Genomic DNA, 26,654 nt, shown 5'->3' on the forward strand with positions numbered 1-26,654 from the left:
CCAAGACAGAGATTAAAATTATGTGTAGAGGAGCTTCATTCACACAATTAAATTATGAAGAAATACAAACTAGGAAATCTGACTTTGTCTAGGACATTGGTTATGGGCATTGTTAATAAACAATGGTAGCAAAAATCTAATGATCATTTCACTAAAGTGGATCTAAAGACCCTACCAGGAAACACTCAAGTCTGATGGTTTAAGCCAGTGTCAACCATTTGGAGGTCTGATCCTATTGGTTTGATTAGTTATTTGTGAAACTGAACGCAGCATTATCCACCATGCACGCAAGATGATGGTAAAGACAGAAATATTCTTATGCTGTTTACAATCTAGCTGACTCTTTTATTGTTTACAATCTAGCTGACTCTTTTCTCTCTCACAAACACATAAATAGTCCATGTTTATTAGCTATGACATCCAAAAAACATATTTTTCTTCTTTTAACACATTGCTTCTGCACTAACAGTGCAGGAGATCAGTGTTATTCAGTGTTGGTTGAAAATTTTCCAACTACTCTTGATATTGAGAACATAGAGGGACATGAGCTGACTCTCCCTTGTGTGGGATGAGAGGGTCCAACAGGTGCTTTGGGAACCCATTGAAATAAAAGTACGTTTGTGAAAAGGAATAAATGAAATTTCTTAGCATATGACCCAGTCTGGAATTTGTGGTTCTGCTACTCTTCTGACCTGGTTTCACTAGCTGGCGTGTTCATGGAATTGACATCAGATGAAGACCTGTGCACTTCTCAACAGAGATGCTGGCAAAAGTCCCACCAAAATAGGACTCAGCTCTGTAACTAATTGAACAAAAGTGACTCAGAGTTGAGTAGCTTGTGATTTCCTGAAGCCCTTAGTGTTGGGACTTGAGATCCAATTTAGCCACATTTGACTGCATGTTACTAGTGTTCTCTTTTAATTGGATGAATCTTAAGTGTTGTTGGCTTTGTCTTTGAGAGTTTCTTGAGTGTTCTTCAGCGTTGTAGAATGGTGCTCAGAAAAATCTGTCTTTAGTGTGCTGGGATCCCCATGAAAACGCTAACAAACTTGTCTGTATTCATTGAAATTTAGTATCACATTGCAAACAGACCACAGATGGAGTATTGTGTCCTGTGTCAGATGCTGTACTTCAACAGGGATACTGACGGTTATACAATGTAAGGCACCAGAAGTGCTGCTCAGGAAGGAACCTAGGAAGAAAGTTTTACAAATCATAATTGAGCGCATACTAGAAAAAATGAAGATGCAGGGAGAAGATACATGATGAAGATGGCAGGAGTTGGGGGAAACTGAAGGTATGAGGAGCTGCTGGTTTAAGTTTACTCCAAAAGACTCATGGAGGTTTCTGGTAGACGAATTTGACTTCTAAAATTAAGGGAAAAAGGAGTTCCCATTGTGGTGCAGTGGAAATGAACCTGACTAGTATTCATGAAGATGTGGGTTCAATCCCTGGCTTCACTCAATGGGTTAAGGATCTGGCGTTGCCGCAAGTTGCGGTATAGTTCCCATCACAGTTGTGGCTCAGATCTGGCGCTGCTGTAGCTGTGGTGTAGGCCGGCAGCTGCAGTTCCTATTCGACCTCTAGCCCAACCCCTAGCCTGGAAACTTCTATACGTACATCTGTGGCCCTAAAAAGAAAAAAAAACAAAAAAAAAAAAAGAAGGATGTGAACTGAATTTGGCACTTGCCATCAGCCTCTACATGGAGTAAAACATGAGCCACTATAGCTACCAAGCCACAGCACCCCCTGAGGGGAGCTCAGGATGGAGACCAGCAGTGAGGCACTCTGTACTCTGAGAACACTGGAAGAACAGGCCTACAGGTAAGCAGATTATTTTATTTTATTTTATTTTATTTTATTTTATTTTATTTTATTTTATTTTTGTCTTTTGTCTTTACAGGGCCACACCCACGGCATATGGATGTTCCCAGGTAGGGGTCTAATTGGTGCTGTTGCTGCCAGCCTACACCACAGCCACAGCAACGCCAGATCCAAGAGTTGCATCTTCGACCCACACCACAGCTCACGGCAACGCCACATCTTTAACCCACTGAGCAAGGCCAGGGATCAAACCCACAACCTCATGGTTCCTGGTCAGATTCGTTTCCACTGCCCCGCAATGGGAACTTTCCAGTCAGATATTTTTAGGAGATTTTATGTGCCCAATTCTTGCATCTCCTCATATCTAGAAAAACACTGAAATTCTTCATGGTGATGTTTGTTCCTTGTGCCTGGTAGGAACCTTCAGGAGATCAGCAACAAACTTTTGTAAAATGTGTGTGTGCTGCATGCACCTCCCCCTCACCTTTATCATACCCTGATATTCCCCCTTTTCCTCCTTGGGTGGCATTTCAGCAGGGTCTGTAGTTAAGGATAAAGAATGTCTTCCAAGGGTGAGAGCCAGTGAGTCCTGCAGGTGGTAAAAACCCAGGATACTGGCCCTGATAGGGGAGGTGCAAATCAAAGCAATGATTTCAGGGAGCCCGGGCCCCTTTCCTTCCTGCTCCCTGCCCTTTGTTGCAAAAACCCCTATATATCCTAGCTCCTCCCTCGCTGCCTCAGAGCAGTTTCTCGGGGCTATCTGAGATGCTGTCTCCCTGGCTTAAGTCCTAATTTGGTCCCCCAAGAAAACTTAACTCTCAACTTTCAGGTTGTGTGTTTTTTTAGTTGACAGGGGTAAAAACCCGTGCAGGGCTAGTCAAATATAGAAAGAACTGCCTCTCAAAACAGAACCCACCTCAGCGTTTTCATTGTCAAGGTCAAGCTGAGGACTCCACTCCCTATAATCTAGGATTGGAAGGAGTATATCTGATTTAGGTACAAAGGTTTAAGGTCTTGGCATTGGGTATACCCGAGTGTGTCTATCATCGCCATAAAGTCTTGGCTATAAATGTAAATGAGGCATTCGCTTTATCTGAATCAGAGTTCTGTCATTTAAGAAACAGAGGTAACGTGCCTCCAGCTTGCTAGTTTTATAATGAAAAAATGTCAGTGGTCCGTTAAAATGCTTTCTACACATAGAAAGCACTCTTGAGTAACTTGTAGGGTCCCTTCTCCTTTTAAGAATCCCAAATTCTGAGAATGGTGCAGAGGATATGCAATGTTTTTTGCCAGATACCTTTTTCTGTGCCTTTCTGTCTTTTCTCATACATGCTACACTTCTACCTGAACATGTCACTTATTGTTTTTTTTTGTTTTTTTTTTTTTTTTTTGCCATTTCTTGGGCCGCTCCCGCGGCATATGGAGGTTCCCAGGCTAGGGGTCCAATTGGAGCCGTAGCCACTGGCCTACACCAGAGCCACAGCAACTTGGGATCCGAGCCGCATCTGCAACCTACACCACAGCTCACGGCAACGCCGGATCATTAACCCACTGAGCAAGGGCAGGGACCGAACCCGCAACCTCATGGTTCCTAGTCGGATTCATTAACCACTGCGCCACGACGGGAACTCCACGTCACTTATTGGCTTGGAGTACGCTCCTTTCATAGCTGTCGCCAGAGGTTCTGGAATCAGTGTGAGGCTACCCAGGAGGTGTTTAGTAAGTTTAATATTTCTATCATGGAATCATGAGTGAGCACAATTAAGATGGTTTGTTTGGTTTTGCCTTCAGTATTGACAAGAACAAAACAAAACAAAACAACCCACAACTCTTACTGCCTCTCTCTGGATATCAGGGTTTGTGTTTTGAATTTCCTAGGAAGTAGTTCTTTTTTTTTTTTTTTTCTTTTCGGGGCTGCACCTGCAGCATATGGAGATTCCCAGGCTAGGGGTCTAATTGGAGCTGTAACCGTTGGCCTACACCACAGCCACAGCAACGCCAGATCCGATCCACATCTGCGACCTATAGCACAGCTCATGGCAACACTGGATCCTTTACCCACTAAGCGAGGCCAGGGATTGAACCTGCCACCTCATGGTTCCTAGTTGGATTCGTTTCCGCTGCACCACGATGGGAACTCCAGGAAGTAGCTCTTTTGGAGAAGTCATTTCTCTCATCTCTGATGACCTCAGATTCCTTATCATTGAAACAAGGATGTTGATTAGATAATCTTTAAAAACTTTCCTATCTATGAAAATAACAGGATTTTTCTGTATGGCCAGCACTGTCAATATTTTTCTAGAATTGATAGAGTGGGTAACATCTTGGAGAATGCAATTTGAATTCTGAATAACTTTATTATGGCAGAGAAGTAGGAAGAAAAGGTGGAAGAATGTTTACTGAAAATTACTACAGGGAAAAGTAAATGGTACTAATTCAAGGCTAGGAAAAAATTAAATTCTGATTATATAAGAGACTTCAAATATACATGAGAAGAATATTTAAAGGAGATGCACAGGATGTCCTGGAAGACCCAAATCATGTATGAGTTGGTCAAGAAAGACTTCAAGGGAGTTCCCGTTGTGGCTCAGTGGCAAGAAACCTAAGTAGTATCCATGAGGACTTACCCATGAGCCACCATGGGAACTCCCTAAAAAAAACATTTTTAAATGAATGAAAATAAAAGCACAGTATGTTCAAATTTGTGTAATGTATCTAAAGCAATATTTCAAAGGGAATTCCTAGCATAAGATGTTTATATTAGACAGGAAGAAAGGTCTCTAACCAATAAGCTAAGCTTCCATTTTAAGAAATTAGAGAATATTTAATTTAATTAAATTTAAATTTAATTTAATTTGCCTTTTAGGGCTGCACCTACAGCATATGGAGGTTCCTAGGCTAGGGGTACAATTGGAACTACAGCTGCAGGCCTACGCCAGAGCCACAGCAACATCAGATCCAAGCCGAGTCTGCGACCTACACCACAGCTCATGGCAACGAAGGATCCTCAACCCACTGAGCGAGGCCAGGGATTGAACCCTCAACTTCATGGTTCCTAGTGGGATTCGTTAACCACTGAGCCACGACGGGAACTCCCCTCCTGAATTTCAAGGGTTGACTCCCACCCTCCTTTGCAAACCTCATGTGTTCACCACACAATTTTGCATCTACTTCTTCCTTTGCCTACAAGCATTTGAGCCACTTCTTTGTGGATATTTTCCCACAAAACTATATCACATCTATTTACCTGTGTGTCCTTGGTGCCCCTCAGTATTCTGCTGGAATTTCTATATAGTTAGAAGGAGTTCGTACACTTTTTAAAGGAAATAAGCTTCCCTCAATATTTCTTCAGCGCGTTAACCCATCCTAGGCAGAAAGAATTGGCTGGTGCCCCCATCCCCCCATGAACACAATAGAAAGTGGGTGTGTCACTGAATTGAAGGAATGTAATCTCAAATATCTTTGGAAGCAAAGAAAATATCCAAGAGGAAGCTAATTTTTTCTTTTATGAGAAAACTTTGGTCCATATTCCTCCAAGAAAAAGGCTACAAGATCAAGAAAACTCCTCGGGAGTTGAAGGAATCTTCTTTCACATTATAAGTTTAAACTATACTGCTCCCCAACCGTAATTCCTCCAAAGTAGTGACTTTTTTAAGGATATATGCATATTAGAATTTTCAAGCCATATGCTTAGGTATGCATAGCAAATAATTTTTTTCTTTTGAAACTAAACAAGGTTTCTTCCTTAAGCCCCTTTTCCATCAATATTGGGACACATATTGCCAGTTCAGCATTGACTTTGACATTCTAGGTTTTCTTAGGTGATTTAGGGAAAGTATTGCCCTTGGACACTTTTCCTTCAGTCTTGGTTCCTTTGGCACGACGCCTGGGTTTCTGGGGGCCCTCAGAGCCTCCTGACAAAGGCAGGATGGAAGAATTGTTCTGGTCCCCAAGCACCCCCAACTCCTCCATCTTTCAGTGTCACATCCACAATGGTCTTCGCTACACTGGAAACATTTTGCTGCTCTTGGTGAATCTGAGCCCACCTCTAGCCCATCAGCCCAGTATCCTCACCCTGCATGTCCACTCTACTCCCATAACCGTGATGGTATAGAAAACTCTACAGGTGCACCCTGCCTCCCAGTACAGGGGGAAGCAGAGCCTAGGCCTCCACTAGTCTAAAATCCTCAGATTCTCTCAGAGCCTTATCCTCTCCTACATCCCTAATTTTGGCATTGAAGGAATGATGGGAACCAGTGCTGCTTTCCAAGGCCCCTCAACCAGCTTCTCCTTTGAGTTCCTTAGAACTCTCTCTTCTTCTTCTTCTTCTTCTTTTTTTTTTTTTTTTGTCTTTTTGTCTTTTTAGGGACGCACCCTCGGCATATGGAGGTTCCCAGGCTAGGGGTCTAATCAGCACTACAGCTGCCAGCCTATGCCAGAGCCACAGCAATGCCAGATCCAAGCTGCATCTGCGACCTACACCACAGCTCATGGCAACGCCGGATCCTTAACCCACTGAGCGAGGTCAGGGATTGAACCCACAACCTCATGGTTCCTAGTCGGATTTGTTTCCACTGCGCCACAATGGGAACTCCAGAACCCTCTCTCCTTAACTAAGAGATATTTTTAATACCTCCTTCATATCTGTGCTTACTTATTTTTGGGGGGATGGAAAAAAATGGCTTATAGTTTATTCCAGAACTTCAGCTTTTTTAAGAAATTTATTTTATTTTTAAAATTTTTTATTGTAGTTGGTTTACAGTATTCTGTCAATTTCTGTTGTACAGCAAAGTGACTCAGTCATACATATATATATGTTCTTTTTCTCATATTCTCTTCTATCATGTTCTATCACAAGTGACTGGATACAGTTCCCTGTGCTATAGAGCAGGACTTCATTGCTTATCCATTCTAAATATAATAATTTTCATCTACTAATCTCAAACTCCCTGTCCCTCCCAGTCCCTCCCCCTCCCCCTTGGCAACCACAAGTCTGTTCCCTATGTTTGAAATTCTGTTTCTGTTCTGTATATAGGCTCATTGGTGCCATATTTCAGATTCTACGTATAGGTGATATCATATGGTGCTTGTCTTTTTCTTTTGACTTACTTCACTTAGTATGAGAATCTCCAGTTCCATTCATGGATTTTATTTTTAGAACAGTTTTAGGTTCACAGCAGAATCAAGCAAAAGGTACAAACAGAGATTACCAAATGCACAACATGGATATGCCTTCCCATTATCAATATCTCCCTCCAGAGGGTAACTTTATCACCGTTGAGGAACCTACATTGTATGTTAGTATTCAACTAAATTGAACCAAAGTTCATACTTTCCATTAAGACTTACTCCTGATATTGTACTTCCTACAGGTTGGGTCAAATGCATAATGATATGCATCCAGCAATATGGTACCATGCTGAGTAGTTCCACTGCTTAAAAAGACCTGGTGCTTCACCTATTCTTCCTTCCCTCTCCCCTAAGGCCTGGTGCCCACTGATTTTTTTTTTTACTATCTCCATAGTTTGCCTCTTTCAGAATGTCACATAGTTGGAATCATACAGTATATAGCTTTTAAGACTAACTTCCTTAGAAATAGGCACTATTCTAAAAGATTCATCTACACTTTACTGATGCTAAGACGTATCATTTGTAAGATATGGTACTATTGTATGAGTCACCAAGAAAAAAATATGCTGCTAATGAATTTTTATATCATACTTATCAAAGATAGCACTTAATGTATGTCTTTAAACAGAGGTCACAATTATTCACACACAAAAAAAGGAAAACAGAAGTGAAATACGTTATTTAATGTATTTCTAGAGCTCATTTCTCTTTGGAGACTGTCTGTTTTCAGTAAGTCCTCGGGACTCTGGTCGCAGGATTTTCACTGAGGCCCATTCTCTAGTTTTGACACTGGAGCTTCCTGGACTTTACGATAAGGTGTCACAAAGAACATTTTCCAACAATCATGATTTATGTTGCTCCTAAAATGGTCCGGAGATGGCCTGAAAGCTGGGGTGATGGCCAGTGTCCCACCCCGGAACCTGGAGCAGCAGCAGTCACCATGAGCCATCGAGGGCAACCACACCATGATTGCCATGCAGACATCAGCGAGTGGAAGCCCCATTCATGGTAAGACGTCGGTTTTAGGATGTTGAAACATGAAAAAAAAAAAGTGCTCTTAAAATGATGATATACAGGTAAAGCCTTTAATCCTCACAACACTCTGAGGCAACTGCTATTGTATCTTCATCGGACAGATAAGGAACTGCTCTAACAAATTACCATAGACTGGATGGCTTATAAATAACAAATGTATTTCTCACAGTTCTGGAGGCTGGAAGTCCAAGGTCAGGGGATCAGTGTGGTCAGGTTCTGGTGAGGGACCTCTTCTAAGTCGTTCAGGAATTTAAACGTTTAGAAATGTTTCTTTTCTTTGTTATAGATTCAGCTAGAAATGAATTCACTTGATCTTGGTCACCCGTTCGAAAGGGTGCCCTCAGGTGGTTATAACCAGGTACTATAAGGCCAAACTTAGGAGATGCTGAACAACAGATAGAGTTACAGCATCATGTCTTAAAAAAAAACTGAATTACCGGGCAAGATTTTTTAAAAAAAACTTTATTGTGTAAAGCCATACTCTGAATGTTTTACATGTAATAACTAATGTAATGCTTATAATACCATAGATGCTCTTATGATCCTTATTTAACCGTCACAGTGAGCTTTCGTTACTTGCCTCTAATCACAAAGCTGAGAAATGGGAGAGCCAGCTTGTGAGGTCTGAACCTGAGGTTCCAGGGTCCACCCTCTCAATGGGTGGCCTGTTCTTCAAGGCCCCGTCTTACTCGCACACCAATTTTTACCTCTGTGACTCCAGTTAGTTATGTTAAAATGTGCTATCTTGGTCTATTTATATATGTCACCTCTTTATCTCTCTGGGTTGCCTTATAGGTTATTTCTTCAAATTACGGGGGTTTTTTGGTTCGTTTGTCTTTTTTGGAGGTTCCCAGGCTAGGAGTCACATCAGAGCTGCAGCTGCCAACCTGCGCCACAGGCATGGCAAAGCCAGATCCGAGCCGCGTCTGTGACCTGTACCACAGTTCACAGCAGCACTGGATCCTTAACCTACTGAGCAAGGCCAGGGATCGAACCCACGTCCTCATGGATACTAGTTGGGTTTGTTACTGCTGAGCCACAACAGGAACTCCTCAAATTATGTTTTCTAACTCATTGTCTCTTCAGGCCTGTTTAATCGTCTGTTTCACTCAGCCACTGAGAGCTGTGTGTGTATTTGAAATCTACAAGTCTGGAGTTCCCGTCGTGGCGCAGTGGTTAACGAATCCGATTAGGAACCATGAGGTTGAAGGTTCGGTCCCTGCCCTTGCTCAGTGGGTTAACGATCCGGCGTTGCCGTGAGCTGTGGTGTAGGTTGCAGACGCGGCTTGGATCCCGCGTTGCTGTGGCTCTGGTGTAGGCTGGTGGCTACAGCTCAGATTGGACCCCTAGCCTGGGAACCTCCATATGCCGTGGGAGCGGCCCAAGAAATAGCAAAAAAATCAAAAAAAAAAAAAAAAAAAAAAAAAAGAAATCTACAAGTCTTAGTTCTAAAACCTGCTTGATGATTTTTTTTTAACATTCTATTTTTGCTTTCTCAGCTTTAATTTTCTTTCTTATTTCTTTAAACATTTTACACATGGTTATTTCCTATTTCCATCAGATTATTCCAATATCTGAAGTCTTTGGGAAGTCCAAGTCTTTCATTTATTGTTCCTGCTGCCTCCTAGTTACTCCTTGTGTGTTCTGTGGGTTTCTAAAAATTTGTGGATTATATTTTTTGGAATAAAATGCATAAGAATCCCAAGAGCCTGTGTTGGGCATGCTGATCGCAAGGATGTGAACATTTGCTTCCAAGCCACCTCATTTTATAATTCCCTCCTCTGCTCACTTATTTCCTGCTCACTATAACTATCACTGTTTATTTAATTCTTCGACCCTCAGAAATTTCCCCTCACTCTAGTAAGTATAGCAATGCATTAAAATTTGTTTACTGCATCTGTTTAATTCATCATTTAATTATATTTTATCCAGAAAGCTCTTTAAAGTAACCAGTTGTCCATATTGCCAAAAATTGTAACCCAAATTTTTCTTTGAGAAGTTAAAATTTTCTCGGCAGGCGAAGAACTTGAGCTGTCTGAAGCTCTAAAAATATTGGCATACATTCTCCAGGAATGTAACACATCTTCTGACCATCTATGTCCAGTCATTCCAGATGCTGTGTTTTTCTAATGAGAGAAATGAAGGTCAAAGGGATGCAATGACCTGTCTAGGATAGTTCTGTAATCGCAAAACAAAATTTAAAAAGTGATTAGAACCGATCACTAGGACGCAAGGAAATTTTGGGGTTTATCCAATGGTCTGTGACTTAATACTCAGAAAAAAATCCAAAGAAAATGGGGAAGAGCTCTCCTAGCAGCGACTTCTTGGCCTGACCAAGTTACCCAGGATGCCCAGCAAAGATGGTTTCTCCACCTGTCTAGGGTCCATAACACAATGCTTTCCAACTTGAGTCAGATCAGCACTCATAATGTGGAGTCATGATAAATCGGAAGGGAGGAAAAATCACTAATTGATCAGGTACATTTTGCATCCTGGACACATTATGGGTTACCTCTTTTCAGGATTCCATGGGAAAGACCCAAATCTAGATGCTTTGCTCTCCAAGATCAGGAAAGCATAAGACATTTGTATTCTTAGACTGATAACAACTGACCGGTGATAGTCCCAGGGAGATTTTGCAAAAGTCTCATGTCTCCAGAGATGCTCATATCAGGAACTTGGGGTTTAAAGGTCTCTGTTTTGGAGTTCCCATCGTGGCTCAGTGGGTTAAAGACCCAGTATTGTCTCTGTGAGGATTCAGCTTCTCTAGTCTCTTTCAGTGGGGTAAGGATCCGGCATTGGTGCAAGCTATGCCATAGGTTGCAGATGCAGCTTTGATCCAACATTGCTGTGGCTGTGGTGTAGGCCTCAGCTGCAGCTCCAATTCATCTGCTAGCCTGAGAACTTCCATATGCTGCAGGTACTATTGAAAAAAGAAAAAAAAAAAAGTCTCTCTTTTGTGGGCTCTGAGCAGGCTGGATCATAGATTAAAGAGTGAGTGAAATCTGTCATAGCACCCTGTCGTAGAGGCTTGGCTCCTTTTTTGTAGGGAAGAGAGCAGATCGAGCATGTCTATAAAAGGAACATGGACAGATCTTTCTGAAATGAATGTGTAGATTTTTTTATAAATAACACTTGCTATATTCCCAATGGCTAGTGTAAAGTCTGACATATCAGAGGCTTTCAGATTACTTGCTGATTGAATTTTTTTATAAAGTAAAAAATTATTGAACTCTATTTTTGAGCTTTAGTGGCAATATTGCTTTGTGCCACTTGATGGTGCTATAAAACCATTCACAAATACACACACCAGCTTTTGATGCTTTCTGGGCTTCCAAGGGTAAGAGGCATTATTTCTCTGTCCCAGCTTTTCAAATCACCTCAGTCTGGACATCATGCAGACTTTTCTTTCTGAGAAAAGCTGAAAACGCTTCTGATTCATTCTTTTTTAAATAACTTTATTTTTGGAACAATTTTAGGTTGACCGGAAAGTTAAGAAGAAGATAGAGAGATTTCTTATATATTCTCTACCCTACATAACCCCTCCTCCCCATTATCAGCATTTCCCACCAGAGTGGGGCATTTGGTAAAACTGATGAACCTGGGGTTCCTGTTGTGGCTCAGCAGGTTAAGAACCAGATACAGTATCCCCGAGGATGTGGGTTCACTCCCCGGCCTCATTCAGTGGGTTAAGGATCTGACATTGTTGCAATACACAGCTTAGGTTGCAGATGAGGCTCCGATCTGGTGTTGCTGTGGCTGTGGCATAGGCTAGTGGTCACAGCTCTGATTCGACCCCTAGTCTGGGAACTTCCATGTGTCATAGGTGTGACCCTGAAAAGAAAAATAAAATCAATGCATCTACATTGACACAGTATAATCACCCCAAATCCTGAGTTCACATTAGGATTTATTCTCAGTGTTATTCATTCTGTGGGTTTGGTCAAATATATAATGGCATGTGTCCATCCTTATAGTATCATACAGAGTATTTTCACTCTCCTAAAAATCCTCTTCTTCTGCTTATTCATCCTTCACTCAGACTCATTCCTGAAAGCAGCTATTGTTCTAGCAACACTTCTGTTAAAATTGGATTCACACTGGGAAGACTTCTACAGCTCTGACACCCAGAAGAGAGACACATCTACGGAGCATTTTGTTGTTTTTGACAGACGTGACAGTGCAGATTCATTAATAGAAAGAGAGGAAACCAGAAATTCTAGGCTTTGGGTCCCAGACCCAACATCCGTTTATGACTTACCTCAAAGTGAAAGTTATCAACTTGACCAGTGATTTCAAACTATGTTTTTGCTCCTCGGTGGATGAAGGATTCTTCAGAGATGGTTCCAGCTGCCAAGGGTGTGTGTGTGTGTGTGTGTGTGTGTGTGTGTGTATGCACATTTGTTGGTTGGAGGATGTGGAAAGTGGGAATGAGAGCCAGACTGTCTCTTCCAATCCTTTCAACCAGAATAACTCCACATCAGGGATGGGGGGTACGAAATAAAAGCTTTTGTTTTGTTTTTAAGAATATTACCCTCTTGGAGTGCCCATCGTGGCTCAGCAGTTAAGGAACCCGACTAGCATCCATGGGGTCACGGGTTCTATCCCTGACCTCGCTCAGTGGGTTAAGGATCCGGTGTTGCCGTGAGCTGTGGTGTAGGTCACAGACGCGGCTCAGATCTGGCTTGGCTGTGGCTGTGGTGTAGGCCGGCAGCTGCAGTTCTGATGTGAACTCTAGCCTGGGAATCTCCATATGCCGTGGGTGCGGCCCTAAAAAAAAAGACAAAAGAAAAAAAAAAAAAAGAGAGAGAGAGAGAAGAATGTTACCCTCTTTCAGATGAAAATTTGTACAAACCGCAAGGCTCAGTTGTCTCAATGGGGCCTCCAGTCCCAACATTCTGTGGGTCTAAGTTCTTCTGTTTCTTGGTTGAATGCTTCATCTTGGTCAACCTGGTTCAGAGGTTGTAAGGCTCTGGGCTGGCCTCAAAGCAGCACCAGGCAGGTCTGCATTCTCCCTCGGTGCCCTCCCCCTTGGCGCTGTCTCCTCCTCTCACTCTGAGCTCTGGCTGCGTGGCTCCGACAAATCACTCAGGAGGAGGTCTTTGGCGAGGGGTTGGAGAGACCCCTCCATGGAGATTTCATGGTAATACCATCAACTGAAGATGAAAAGATACCCACTTCTTAGAGAGCTTGAGGAAGTATGTAGGTGGAAACCAAATGCCAAGAACTTGTAACAGAAAAGCATCCACCCAGGGCAGACTACACAGAGGCAGGAACAAACTGTGCATAGAGAAGAGGGTCAAAGAGATGGGCAGGTGAGAAGACGATGTGAACCAGTTCAACAAGCATGTTGTGGGAGTGCCCGTTGTGGCGCAGTGGTTAACAAATCCGACTAGGAGCCATGAGGTTTTGGGTTCGATCCCTGGCCTTGATCAGTGCGTTAAGGATCTGGCGTTGCATGAGCTGTGGTGTAGGTCGCAGACATGGCTCGGATCCTGCGTTGCTGTGGCTCTGGCGTAGGCTGGCAGCTGTAGCTCTGATTAGACCCTTAGCCTGGGAACCTCCACATGCTGCAGGTGCGGCCCTAAAAAGGCAAAAAAAAAAAAAAAAAAAAAAAAAAAAAAGCACGTTGTGAATGTCTGCTGTGTGCTGGGCTCTAAAGATATGGAGATGAATGTTAGGCAATATCAGGAGACAAGAAGCAGACACAAAAATGGACAGTCAGCAGGCAGTATTTAAGGGCTTGGGAGTGAATGCAACAAGGTCCGAGGGCAATTCAGAGAGAAGGCACTGAACCTAGTGGATGGGTTTGGGACACTTCCTGGCGGGGTGGATGCCCAAACTGAATCTCCATGCAGAGACAACTGCTGCAATCATACTTAGTGAAAAGGCTTTTATCAGATTTTTTAGGGTTTTTTTGTTTGTTTGTTTGTTTGTTTTTTGCCATGGCATGCAGGGGCTTGATATGGGATCTCAGTGATGAGACCAGGGATTGAACCTGGGCCACAGCAGTGAAAGCACTAGATCCTAACCACTAGTCTACCAGGGAATATCCTATCAGTTTTTAATTAAAGTTTTATTTATTTTTGTTTGTTTGTTTGCTTCTTTTAGGGCTGCACTTTCGGCATGTGGAAGTTCCCAGGCTAGGGGTTGAATCGGAGCTGCAGCTGCCAGCCTACACCACAGCCACAGCAACTCAAGATCTGAGCCGTGTCTGCAATCTATGCTGTAACTGTGGCAATGCTGGATCCTTAACCCACTGAGCAAGGCCAGGGATGGAGCCCACATCCTCATGGATAGTAGTCAGGTTCATCACTGCTGAGCCACAATGGGAACTCCATTTAAGGAAAGTTTTAAAAATCAGACTTCTATATATCTTCGGATGACTGCTTTCATAGCATTATGTAGTAGTAATAGCTATTCTTCATTAAGTTTTAATGTAGCATTTTACATATAATTCCACATTGAATCCTTCAATAATCCCCCAAGATAGGCAGGTATTAAGACCCTTATGATGGGAAAATTTTGCGGAAAATTTCGAGGCTATAGAAAAACATTTTTTTTCAAAGTGTAATTCATTTCATTATACCCTTTGTCCAGTACGAACAGTCATCAACTTGGTGCCATGGTGTTGCATCTTTGTCTTACTCATTTTCTGATGGCAGAGAGCATGTCTTGTCTGTACGTAGTCCAGGGTGTTAATCTAGATGGTAACCAAACTAGGTAACCACAGGTCTGCTTCCAGCTCAGATGGAACTACAGAGACTGGGTTTATCCTCCTGCCTGAAATAACTGAAAAAGAAAGACAAAATGTGTGAAGTGATGCTTCTGAAGACACTGGACATCAGACGATGAAGGAGAGACACTTGAGATAAGAGAAACAGATGAGGTGCCCCCTCCCCTCGCCCCAGCTTATCACCTGAGTCCAGATGTGGCCCAAGGAGGAAGAGCGCACAGGGGCAGCAGGATGGGCTCACTGGGTGGCTTTTTGTAGAAGTGATCACTTGACTGTCATGTTCAAATGGAAATGCAAATTCTCAGAAGAGCCAAAGTCACTTTGAAAAAGATGAGCAAAGTTGGAGGAGAAGCACTATCTGATTTCAAAAACTCTTATGAAGTTAGAGTCATGAAACAGTATCATCTTGGCATCAAGATAGGCAAATAGATCAGAACAGAAGGTCTAGAAATAGACCACATGTACATGACAACTGACTTTTGATGAGGTACAAAAGAAATGAGTGGAGAAAGGATAGTCTTTAATGAACAGTACTGGAACAGTTACATATCTGTATGAAAAAATAAAGTTTGAGGCATACCATGTGTAATATACAAAAAAAAAAACCATCAAAATGGAGCATATTTAAAGCCTGAAACTACACAAACTCTAGAAATATAGGAAACTTTTGTGACCTTGGCTTAGGCAGTCTTCTTACACATGACATCGAAAGCACAGTTCACAATAATTAAAAATTGATCATTTGGATTTCATTCTTCAAATTTTAAGATGTGCTTTTTGCAAAATCCTGTAAAGATCATGGAAAGATAGGCTACAGCCTAACCAGAAGATGTTTGTAAATCAAATTATATATCTGATATAGACTAGATTTTATATATATATATATATACTCAAGTCACTTCACCAAAGAAGATACATCTACAGATAGAAATAGGGAAAACAGGGACTTGAAAAGATGCTCAACATCATTAACCATGAGGAAGATGTAAATTAAAGCTGGAGTGCAATACTACTACAAAGCTGTTCTTGTGGCTAAAGATAGAAAAGACGACAATGCCAAGTGTTGGCGAGGATATAGAGCTTTAACCAGTGTGGAACCTGGAGGAAGTTCCCTGAACACATTTCCCATCACCTGGCTTTGCCAACACTACCAGAGTATATCTAATTAGGGAAACAACATCTGAGATAAATGCAGTAGGATGAGACCTGAGCAGATGGTCATCTGCCTTCCACATCAGGAACATTGAACAATTAGGGACCTTAAGAGATTTGAGAGGAGTTTTACTGCACATTGAGGTGTGGTGGGTGCCACACACGGACTAGGATTTAGGGGATTCCTAGCGGAACCACACCTGAAAGCTCTTCATGAAAGAAGGTAGAAAGGGAGGCCTCCAAACTGGCATACACACCAGCAGGACACAACGGTCAGTCTCCACCATTCGAATCTCCATCATAAAGCGAAGTTTGATATTGCAACTTATCTGCTAAGAATGGGAGGGAAATTAAAGGCGGAGAAATATTGGAGGTTGTCCTTCCTATAAGGATGACCTAGAAGTGTGAGGAAAATGCCAGAAATACTTTCAAACAAGCAGACCAAAAAAAAAAAAAAAAAAAAAATCAAGTATTTAGAAAATAGCATTGTTATTTCTGATCAATAACTTAGCACTATAAATTAACCAGGCAACAAGTAATGAGCATTCGACTTCAGTGGTTGTATTTTTAGCCAGAGAAGCACACATTCAGGATTCAAATCATGGAACTGAGAATCGCAAATTTTTATTTTTTTCTGAACACAGCTCTTTGTGCCCTGCTGCCCTTCCCCTTCCTCTTTGGTCAAAGCTGTGGGGTTTTCTCAAAGAGTCAACCATCTGGTGCTTTAATGTTCCATCTGCAAAGTAGAGACAAATATTATTGTTCTCAAGACGCAAAATAGGGGTCTAGTATATACTCCTTCAGTGAAGTAATAGACTGGTTTTTCAACACTTAAATGCTATCAGGGGTTATATTAGTTACCATCATCTTTGAGGGACTTAAAACCCTACAGAGGATGAAAACTACTTCCTGACTCTATAACTGTAAAAACAAACTTCCTCATTTCAGTAGAAATGACGCTATTAGCAACCAGTCAATACCATAAAACATGCATTTCCTAAGACTGATTCAGTTTTCAAATTTTCTCAGTGCTTTTTCTTTTATTTTCTTTTAAGGTGGAATGAAGCTCAGCAGCCTTCTAGCTGTTACTGCCCTTTCACATAGGAGCAAAGTAAAGCCTGGAATGACTGAATGACTTGACTAGCTTGACATAGCAGAGACCCTGGGCCTACTGATCTTTTTTCTATGCAAGAGCAGGTATGAGATGAATGGCTCGTCCCCAGTTAAATCCTAGGGGAAATATGTGTCTAATGCTCCATTCAACCTGCTCTTAGTACCAGGTTGCAGTGGTGAATCTGTTGTAAAAACTGATGGAAGGGATGGTATGAGCCATGGTGATAAAGTAACGTGGCTTCCCAGACTGGTTCAGTCCTCCATCACTCGAATCATCCTGAAGTGCCAACAAATCAACAGGGGGGCTATCCAAGAGAGAGGGTATGGAAGATTTTTTTATTCCTGAAGGCCAGACATCAATGCCCAAACATAGGATGTCTTCAACTTCCAAGGAAATTGTAGGATGAGAGCAGTGGGAATGGGGAGTTGGGATGCAGGGGTGAGTTGAAAGGCTTTCCTGTGAATCTCTACCTATTGGCAGATACATCCCCGCCAAGCCAATCCTGGTGAGACCTGGACTGAGGAAGGGGAAAGTTGCTGAAAGGTAAGATGGATCACAGTTCGGTGGAACAAAAAAGCTATTTCCAGAATATGGAACTTTATTTTTTTAATTAAAAAAAATTTTTTTTGTCTTTTTGCCATTTCTTGGGCCGCTCCCGCAGCATATGGAGGTTCCCAGGCTAGGGGTCCAATCGGAGCTGTAGCCACCGGCCTACACCACAGCCACAGCAACGCGGGATCCTTAACCCACTGAACAAGGCCAGGGATCGAATCCGCAACCTCATGGTTCCTAGTCGGGTTCGTTAGCCACTGAGCCATGATGGGAACTCCCCAGAATATGGAACTTTAAAACAAATAAAAGGAGAGAAGAAGATGTTTATCTGGGGACTCTAGGTAATATTCATAGAAGTTACACATCTGATGCTTTGAAATGTGTACTATCTCAAACAGATGTCCATAGCTGGATTTCCACTGAATATACAGGAAGCCCTGCCTCCTGTTTTATCTGCCTGCTGGGTCTGTGATTATAAAGGCAGTTAGGAGATTAGAGCTGGCCATGCCTAGCCACACCCGCTATTGCCAGTCATAATCTCCTCTGAACAACAAGAACAAGTATACGTCAGAATCCTAGACCTTCAGAGTGAGAGGGACCCCTGAAGAGAGTTTCTATCCTTGACACTACTGATTTTGCATGTGCAGTAATTCTTTTTACGAGGGGCTGTCCTGTGCATTGTGGGGTGGTTAGCAGCATCCCCGGCTCTACCCACTAGAGGTCAGTAAAGAGCTCCCCTGTGATGACAACCAAAAAAAACTCTCCAGGTGTCAGAAGTCCCTGGGGTGTGTGTGAAATCACCTTTGACTGAAAACCACGGCCCTAGAACACTGCACCCACCCCCTCTCACACCTTCTACATGTAAAAAATGAAAACACTTATATAGGACAGGAGTAAAATGGAGGGGTTTGGGAATAGCTCTGTAAAGCTCAGTGAAACTGTTACACTTTATATGCTTCTAGGAAAAATAAAACATAAAATATTAAATATTTAAATTTATATAAAATTCTAAATAAAATCTTTTTTTTTTTTTTTTTTGCTTTTCAGTGCTGTGCACGCGACATGTGGCAGTTCCCAGGCTAGGGGTAGAATCAGAGTCACAACTGCCAGCCTATACCACAGCCACAGCAATGCCAGATACTTAATCCACTGAGTGAGGCCAGGGATCAAACCCATATCCTCATAGATACTAGTCGGGTTTATTACCGCTGAGCCACAATGGGAAATCCCATTTCAAAGTTTCATTTTTTATTGGTCTTTTTCTCCTTTTAGCGCTGCACCCGCCGCATATGGAGGTTCCCAGGCTAGGGGTTCAATCAGAGCTGTAGCCGTTGCCCTACACCACAGCCACAGCAACTCGGGATCCGAGCCAGGTCTGCGACCTACACCACAGCTCACGGCAATGCCGGATCCTCAACCCACTGAGCGAGGCCAGGGATCAAACCCCATCCTCATGGATGCTAACTGGGTTCACTAACTGCTGAGCCGTGACGGGAACTCCCCATTTCAAAATTTTAAATGAGAAATTTGAACTTACTTCCACTGACGTATCTTTTTACTGACAGATATTCTGCTTGAAATGGCTTTATGCAACACTGATCAAGATATTTGAATGATTGCTTCAAATTCTTAGCAGTCTCTATCAACAAGTAACTTTATTCACACAAGCAGGTGATAAAAATATTTTAAATCATTGTTTATAGCCATTTGAAAATCTATTCCTTTTGAAATGAAAGAACCTAGTTGTGTATCCTTTTCTTACACTGACAACTCAGTTTAATTAATTAATTAATTAATTATTTGTCTTTTTAGGGTCGCATGCACGGCATATGGAGGTTCCCAGCCTACGGGTCCAACTGGAGCTACAGCCGCCAGCCTATACCACAGTTACAGCAACGCGGGATCTGAGCCGAGAAAGTGACCTACAGCACAGCCCACAGCAACACCGGATCCTTAACCCACTGAGTGAGGCCAGGGATCGAACCCCAAACCTCATGGTTCTTAGTCGGATTTGTTTCTGAGGTACCATGATGGGAATTCCTAGAGTTTAAAATTTTTATCATAAAATATTTCACATTTGAATTTTTACCTATCTTATGTTTCAAAATAATCATGAGGATTGAATTTCTACATTTCATATGCACTGTCAGAGTGGCAGTCCTGCAGCCAGCATGGGATTCTTGTCCATCAGCTGCAGATGAGCAAGAGACTCTGATATATGTAAAGACAGAAATCCTGGGCTACCATTTGTCGCTGGGCAGACCAGAAAGCCCCACCTGATTTCTGTACCCATCCATCCCCAACTGGCTGCATCTTGGCCTAAGCGCCAAGCTCTGGGCACCTGGCAACGAACTCCCTACTGGTCCTCAGACTCTGCCTAGGATTGTTAGTGCAGTGTTCTGCAGCCTGTGGATGCCCAGGATGTAGAGAACCTTCTTGGCTGCCCTCAGGGCATCACGGTGAAGCAATGCATGGGGAGATGGCACCTTATCCGAGGTCTTCTCTGGGAACTCCGAGGGTGCCCTTGGACTCCGCACTGCTAAGACCACTTCCCAGGGAGTGGTGATGAGACTCCTCTTGGTTAGAGGCACCTGGCCCCAGAGCCTCAGCCACTCTGCGTCCCACAGGGCGCTCTGAGAGTTGAATGATTCAGTCATTCAGAGCACACAGGAATCCATCTGTGGCACCACTGTAATATGGCACCTAGCTTGTGAAGCCCTGCCTTAGAGAATTTCACCTGCTCTGGGTGAGTATACCCCATGGCCCAGAGAAGGGTGCGATTCAAGTGACTCAACTCAGGTCACATGCTGGGGCCAGACTTCTTACTCCTGGTACTGTAATCACATAGATACTTCATTTCTTCTCTCTCTTTTTTTCCTTCTCCTTGTCTTCCTTCCTCCCATGTTCTCATCCCCCCAAATTCCTCATGGGCCTAGCTTGCTGGTCAAAGACATGGGCTTGCACAGCACCTGCCACAGGAAAGGCAGTGTTTCTCAAGCTTTCCTGCACATAAGGAGGACCTTTAAAAGTGAGTGTACTTTTTTTTTTATTTTATTTATTTTTTAAAAATTTTTTTTGTCTTTGTTGTTGTTGTTATTGTTGTTGTTGTTGTTAAAAATGAGTGTACTTTATGGCTATATCTTTGTGAAGAATGTCGTGGCAGGAAGAGAAAAGAATGAAGATTCACAGTGGAGACCATGAGGCAATAATTCCACTTTACTCCATCTAATTTCTTTGGCTGAATCTCATGCTGAACTCTAAATCCTGGTGATCTGTATGGAGACCCAGTGACCCTCGAGGCGACAAACGTGTAAGAGTTCAAAACAACAGAACCTTTTATCTGAGAAAAATGGAAATCATTCCAAATGCTTGAAGGGGCATGTAGTGGTTTCCAAACTCCAGTGTGCCTGAGACGCTCACTGGAAACTTGCTCAACTTATCTATGTAAGTAATTCTAAATCAGCTGGTTTGGACTGAAGCCTGCAGATCTGCATTTTTAACAAGCACTCTGGAAATATCCTCTGATTGAGAAATGCTGAACTCGGAGCAAGACCTTAGAGCTTGATTGCATTATATGATGGGGACATTGCAAAAGGTGAGAGGAAAATAATTTTTTTAATTAAAAAAACCTAGTTTCTCTTAGGTAACTCATATTTAGAATATTCATGTTGGAAATCATTTCTAAAGATAAAAATATGTCTCCTTTCCTTCTCCTTTCCTCCTCTACTTTTTTCTCTTTTGAACCTGGGAAAGGGGATTTTTGGTATTTCCCCTTCATGAATGCAAGCCATTTATATAAACACCCATCCCAAGTGGAATAGCCAAGCCACAAGCTTCCATGGGCTTCTAAGTCTCAGACACATTGCCCTGCACCCCAAGGTCAAATACTAGCTAAGGCTCCCGTGGTTTGGGGCAACACGGTTTGACACACTTGTGCTAGACCCCCACTCTCTGTCCCCAGAAAAGGTGAGGCAGAGAGTGAGAGAATCGGATAGAGATGATGTGCTGGGGACAGCCTATCAAATATAGGGTGTGGGAAGGCTCGGAGCACTGCTCACCGGTTATGGTAGACGCGTTGCCCCAGGAAACCACAAGAGAGAGTCCATAACATAGGCCCAGAAATGGGCTCATAGACAGTATTTTACCCTGGGTTAATAATTTTCTTCTCATAGTCTTTTAAAATGAGTCGTATGCGTGTATATGTATGCCATATTATAGTTATACACCTCTTTTGTGTGTGTGTGTGAGGGATTGATTGCTACCATCTTACTCATGTGAAAAGAGAAGGTTAAGAGCCCCTGGCATATGCCTCAGATACTATGATGTATTTTCTTATATATTTTCTCACTGGACCCTTGCAGCAGCTTTGTGAGGAAGGTGGACCTGATATTATTCTTCTCATTGTGAAGGGATGGAGATTTAGAGAGTTGATGTGTTGTAAAACTTTGAACAAGTTATTCTACCCTTCTGAACTTCTGTTGTGGTTATTGTTTAACCTATAAAGTAGGGGGATTCACATAGCTTATGGTCATAATACACCATAATTAACTTAGTTTATCTTTTTTTTTTTTTTTTTTGTCTTTTTAGCTATTTCTTGGGCTGCTCCTGCGGCATATGGAGGTTCCCAGGCTAGGGGTCAAATTGGAGCTGTAGCCACTGGCCTACGCCAGAGCCACGGCAACGCAGGATCCGAGCCGCGTCTGCAACCTACACCACAGCTCACGGCAACGCCGGATCGTTAACCCACTGAGCAAGAGCAGGGACCGAAGCCGCAACCTCATGGTTCCTAGTCGGATTCGTTAACCACTGCGCCACGACGGGAACTCCATAATTAACTTAGTTTAAATTGCCTAGCCTGAAAAGCCCTTTGTCTCATGGCTTCTCCTTCCAAATTCAGTATATCTTCTAAATGCATGGCTTAACAAAGAGGGTGACCCTCACTTAATTGGAGTCCCACGAATCCTACTCTATCTAGGGTAATGAAGTCAAGAAAAGTCCCTACACTGCTGTCTACCCGCAGGCCGGGATGGTCTGTGTGGACCAGCCTTCTCTGTGAGGTCGTATGTTAAGGCTACCCTTTGAGGTCATGTGACCCTCCTCCTGGATATTCCCCTGAACCCAGATGCTCAGAGTCCAAGAATCTGGCTGTAGTGAGAGTACCATGACAGCAGCAGCAGCCCCCTGACAAGACGGTCCCTTTGGCCAGAGCTGGTAGACATCAGCTTGCTGGAGTTTTAAGGCAGCCACATCTATGTCCATTGGACTTGAGTTCCAGACTTTTTGCCTTCCCACCTTGAAAGTGATGAAATAATGCCTTCCGGGTAGCACCCAATGATCAGATTATCAATCTTGCATGACATGGCTGAACAAGTCAAGCCTGTGAGTTAGAAGATCTCATCCTAGGTAGCTGTGTGACCTTGGGAAAGTCACTTGACCTCTCTGAACTCTGATTTCCACATCTTTAAAACAAATTCAGGTTGGTCAAATAATCTCGAAGCCAGGTTCTTCTCAAGCATTTAACAGGCTTTAAGAATCAAGTGGGGGATGGAGGATATTGTGAGAAAAAGAATGTATGTATGTATGTGTGACTGAGTCACTTTGCTGTACAGTAGAAAATTGACAGAACGCTGTAAATGAGCTATAATGGAAAAAAATAAAAATCATTTAAAAAAGAAAAGTTTAAAAAAAGGTAAAACAATAATCAACCGGGGTAAGAACACATACTTGTGGGGAGTCCTGTTGTCTACGATTCTGATTCAGTAGGTTGAAACATAGCACAGTAATCTGATTTTTTTAAACAAGCACCCACGTAATACTGCTAGAAGTGGTTTCAGAATGACACTTTCAGAAATACTTCAAGGCTGAGGGCCCCTCCAGCTCACACCATGTGGATTGTTCATCTCCCTCTGTAGTTAACCAGTCACCCAGTGCTGGTGATTATTAAGGCAAATTATCTGTTTTGTCCACCCCCTCCTTTTCATCCCACAGCCCAGCCAGTTTTATGTCAGGATGATGACAACAACTTCTGATTTGAATTCTTGCTTTCATTATTTTGTTCTTCATGTCCTACCATTGACAGTCTGCATATATTCCTAAAACGTTCTCATCAAAACCATGCAATGGCTATCACTTGCCAGGAGGATGAAATCCAAACTTCTTAACCTAGTCATTGTCTCCAAATCCTTATCTCCCATGAGTCCTCTATAATAATGTTCTACATGAAGAGAATTTGACTTCTCGAGGTCTCCTGAAGGAGCCTTGCGTGTCCTCCCCGAGAAGCCCTTTGCTCATGTCTCATCTTCCTCCTGAAACTCTCCCCTGACCCCCTCCAAACTCCCAAGTAGGGGGTAAATACATTTTTACATTTCAGTGCATTCTATGCATTTTTTTTTTTTCTGTCTTTTCTAGGGCTGCTCCCACGGCACACGGAGGTTCCCAGGCTAGGGGTCGAATCGGAGCTGTAGCCGCTGGCCTACGCCAGAGCCACAGCAACGCGGGATCTGAGCCGTGTCTGCGACCTACACCACAGCTCCAGCAACGCCAGATCCTTAACCCACTGATCAAGGCCAGGGGTCGAACCTGCAACCTCATGGTTCCTAGTCGGATTCGTTTCCGCTGCGCCACGATGGGAACTCCCACATTTCTGTATTCTCTACAAGGCTATGCGCAGAGCTGGAAATCAAAGCGGATTTGCTGCACAATCTTTTTTTTTTTTTTTTTTTTCCTTTTTATGGGCACCCCTGCAACATATGGAAGTTCCCAGGCTAGTGGTCAAATTGGAGCTGCAGCTAAGGGCTACGCATGTTATAGCAGCACCAGATCTGGCTGCATCCGTGACCTACCCTACAGCTTGTGGCAGCACCGGATCCTTAACCCACTGCATGAGGCCAGGGATCAAACCCACATCTTCACGGACGCTATGTCAGCTTCTTAACCCACTGAACCACAACAGGAACTCCTGCACAATCTTTTCTCACAGAAGGCCTTTATGGGTTAACAAAACTAGGATGTACTTGAGTGAGCCAACTAACTTCTGTCATTTTTCTCTGTTTGCAAAATAGAAGAACCAAAACAGGATACTCCTCATCCCAGGATGTTACGAGAAACCATTTTTTGAAAATGAATAATTGTTGACCAAGGAACAAAACGAACAGGTGTACTTGCCTGCTTAGATTAAGAATGCTTCCTTTAAGTAATAACATAAGCTTTTTTTCCCCTCTCGAAGGATTTCCTGACATCCTCAGACATGCTTTTTGCTGTTAATGAAAATAACATATATTGAACATTGCAAAGAATCCGGCACTCTTAAGTACTTATTATGCATGATTTGATGCAATTTTCCCAACTACCCTATATGTTAACCATTATTAACTTTATTTTATAGATGAGGAAATTGAGGCTTATGATATTAAACAATGTAACAAAAATCACTGGCTGGGATCAGAGCCAGAATCTGTACTCAGGTCAGTCTGATCCCCAAACTTAGGCATTTGGGTCATTACATTATGCTGCTAACCTAACACCCCTGGGCCTTTCAGTTGTTGCTTGCAGGCTGGTCATCTGGGGAAAGTGCCCGTTTTTTGGAAGTGAGCTACACTATTCATGCCTGGCACATAATAGGTGCTCAGTGAAATCCAAATGAATGCAGACTGAGAGGGAAGATACGAATGAGACATAGATTAACAATACGTTCCAGGCCAGGCGATTGTGACAAGTGCTAATAAGTGCCATCAACTTTGTGAGACAAAGAAGAGGGACGGAGCCCCTTCAGCTGCCACCAGGAAAGGCTGCTTGGAGAAAGTTGCCTTTGAGAGAGCAATGCCCTTTTGCCTTAGGGTCCCTCCTTGATTACTCTTGGCTGGTACAAGCAACTGATGAGTAACCAAAATGGTATGCACGGCATAGGGTCCTCAACCATTTAGTCATTCAGATGGTCCGTGCGTCACTCGGGTTCTTAGCTGTAGCCACAGAACCCTCCCTAACTCGCTTAGGCAAAAAAGGAATTGACTGAGGATCTCAGAGAGATCATGAAACCTCCAGGAGGACTGGAGCATCAAGGTGAGGGGCTGATCAACCTGGAAGAACCCCTGAACTCCCTGTGGATGCATCACTGCCACAACTGGGGACAGATACCTCAGCCTACTGTGGTGATGATAGGCAGAGAATGCCTCAGTCTCAGCTGCACCCCCAAGCAAGACACGCCAGCCACCCTTTTGGTTAAAAGACAGAGTCCATGGGGTATCCGTGTGATCACCTTGCTCTCTTCCTAATCAAAGGGTGTGGGGTTACCAGGGAAAGCCTAGCTTTATGCATTGAAGCCTGAACTTCAAGAAAGGCTAGGAAAGAGACTCTTGGCTTCCAAGTTGTCTGAGCAGAATTCAGAATGCAAACCATTCATCCAAATATAAGATGGTGATTCAAAAGATACTGAGGGGTTTTGTGAGGTATCCCATATGTTAATATCTTATAATAACAATAGTAGCTGAAACTTACTGAGTGAATACTATGTGCTTGGCACTTTGCCTCCCTTTCTTCCTGGCAAAAGCCATGCAACTGATAATATCAGTATCCTCATTTCACACAGGTGGATACTATGGCTGGGAGAGGTTCGTTTCTGTGGGTCATAAAATTAAGGTGGTTAAATTCTACACCACTTAGATGACAGGTCACTGCCACTTCCCAGAACTTCCTCTATCAGGACATTCTTCTTATGTTATTGTTATTATGCACTTAATGGCCACCTTTTCTGCTGAGTTTCATAAGCATACAGGAAGTCTGTTTTTTGTCCTCTCTCCAGCACCTGCGATGTTTATTCATTCGATTAACAGATACTCAGCTTCCATGATAGGTCTGGCATTTTCAGATGGTTGCTCATCAACGATGCATTGAATTTCTCTAATATGCCAGGCACTGTCAGTAGGTGCTGGGAGTGCTGCAGCCAAGACAGGCAAGGCCCCTGCCTCATGGACTTTATGTTCTGCCTGAGGGAGACAGGTAACTAACAAATAAACAAGTATATAAAATAACTCGAAATGATGCATGCTATGAGGAAAAATAAAGCAAAGGAGGGGATAAAAAGTAATGGGGTGGAGTGATAAGGAGGGCCTCTTT

The 26,654-nt window shown here is 42.9% G+C and overlaps 1 long non-coding RNA gene across 17 annotated transcripts in view; it reads left to right on the plus strand.

Moving 5' to 3' along the window:
- Positions 1 to 26,654, plus strand: part of LOC102162079 (uncharacterized) — a 111,601-nt gene that overhangs the window by 45,592 nt on the left and 39,355 nt on the right. For 14 of the 17 annotated variants that reach the window (XR_014808055.1, XR_014808057.1, XR_014808046.1 and 11 more), the window contains 4 exons: positions 16,933 to 17,074; positions 17,472 to 17,534; positions 20,480 to 20,571; positions 20,694 to 21,138. This is a non-coding gene — a long non-coding RNA (uncharacterized LOC102162079). Of the gene's footprint in view, positions 1 to 16,932; positions 17,075 to 17,471; positions 17,535 to 20,479; positions 20,572 to 20,693; positions 21,139 to 22,130; positions 23,232 to 26,654 lie in introns of those variants that run through there. The other 3 variants (XR_014808047.1, XR_014808053.1, XR_014808050.1) reach the window with 1 other exon arrangement.

The sequence above is a fragment of the Sus scrofa genome, chromosome 6 (assembly GCF_054392235.1).
Source record: "Sus scrofa isolate SSC_HxYL_T2T_F1_AM1 chromosome 6, Sscrofa_HxYL_maternal_Yorkshire_Landrace_v2.0, whole genome shotgun sequence".
NCBI lineage: Eukaryota > Metazoa > Chordata > Mammalia > Artiodactyla > Suidae > Sus > Sus scrofa.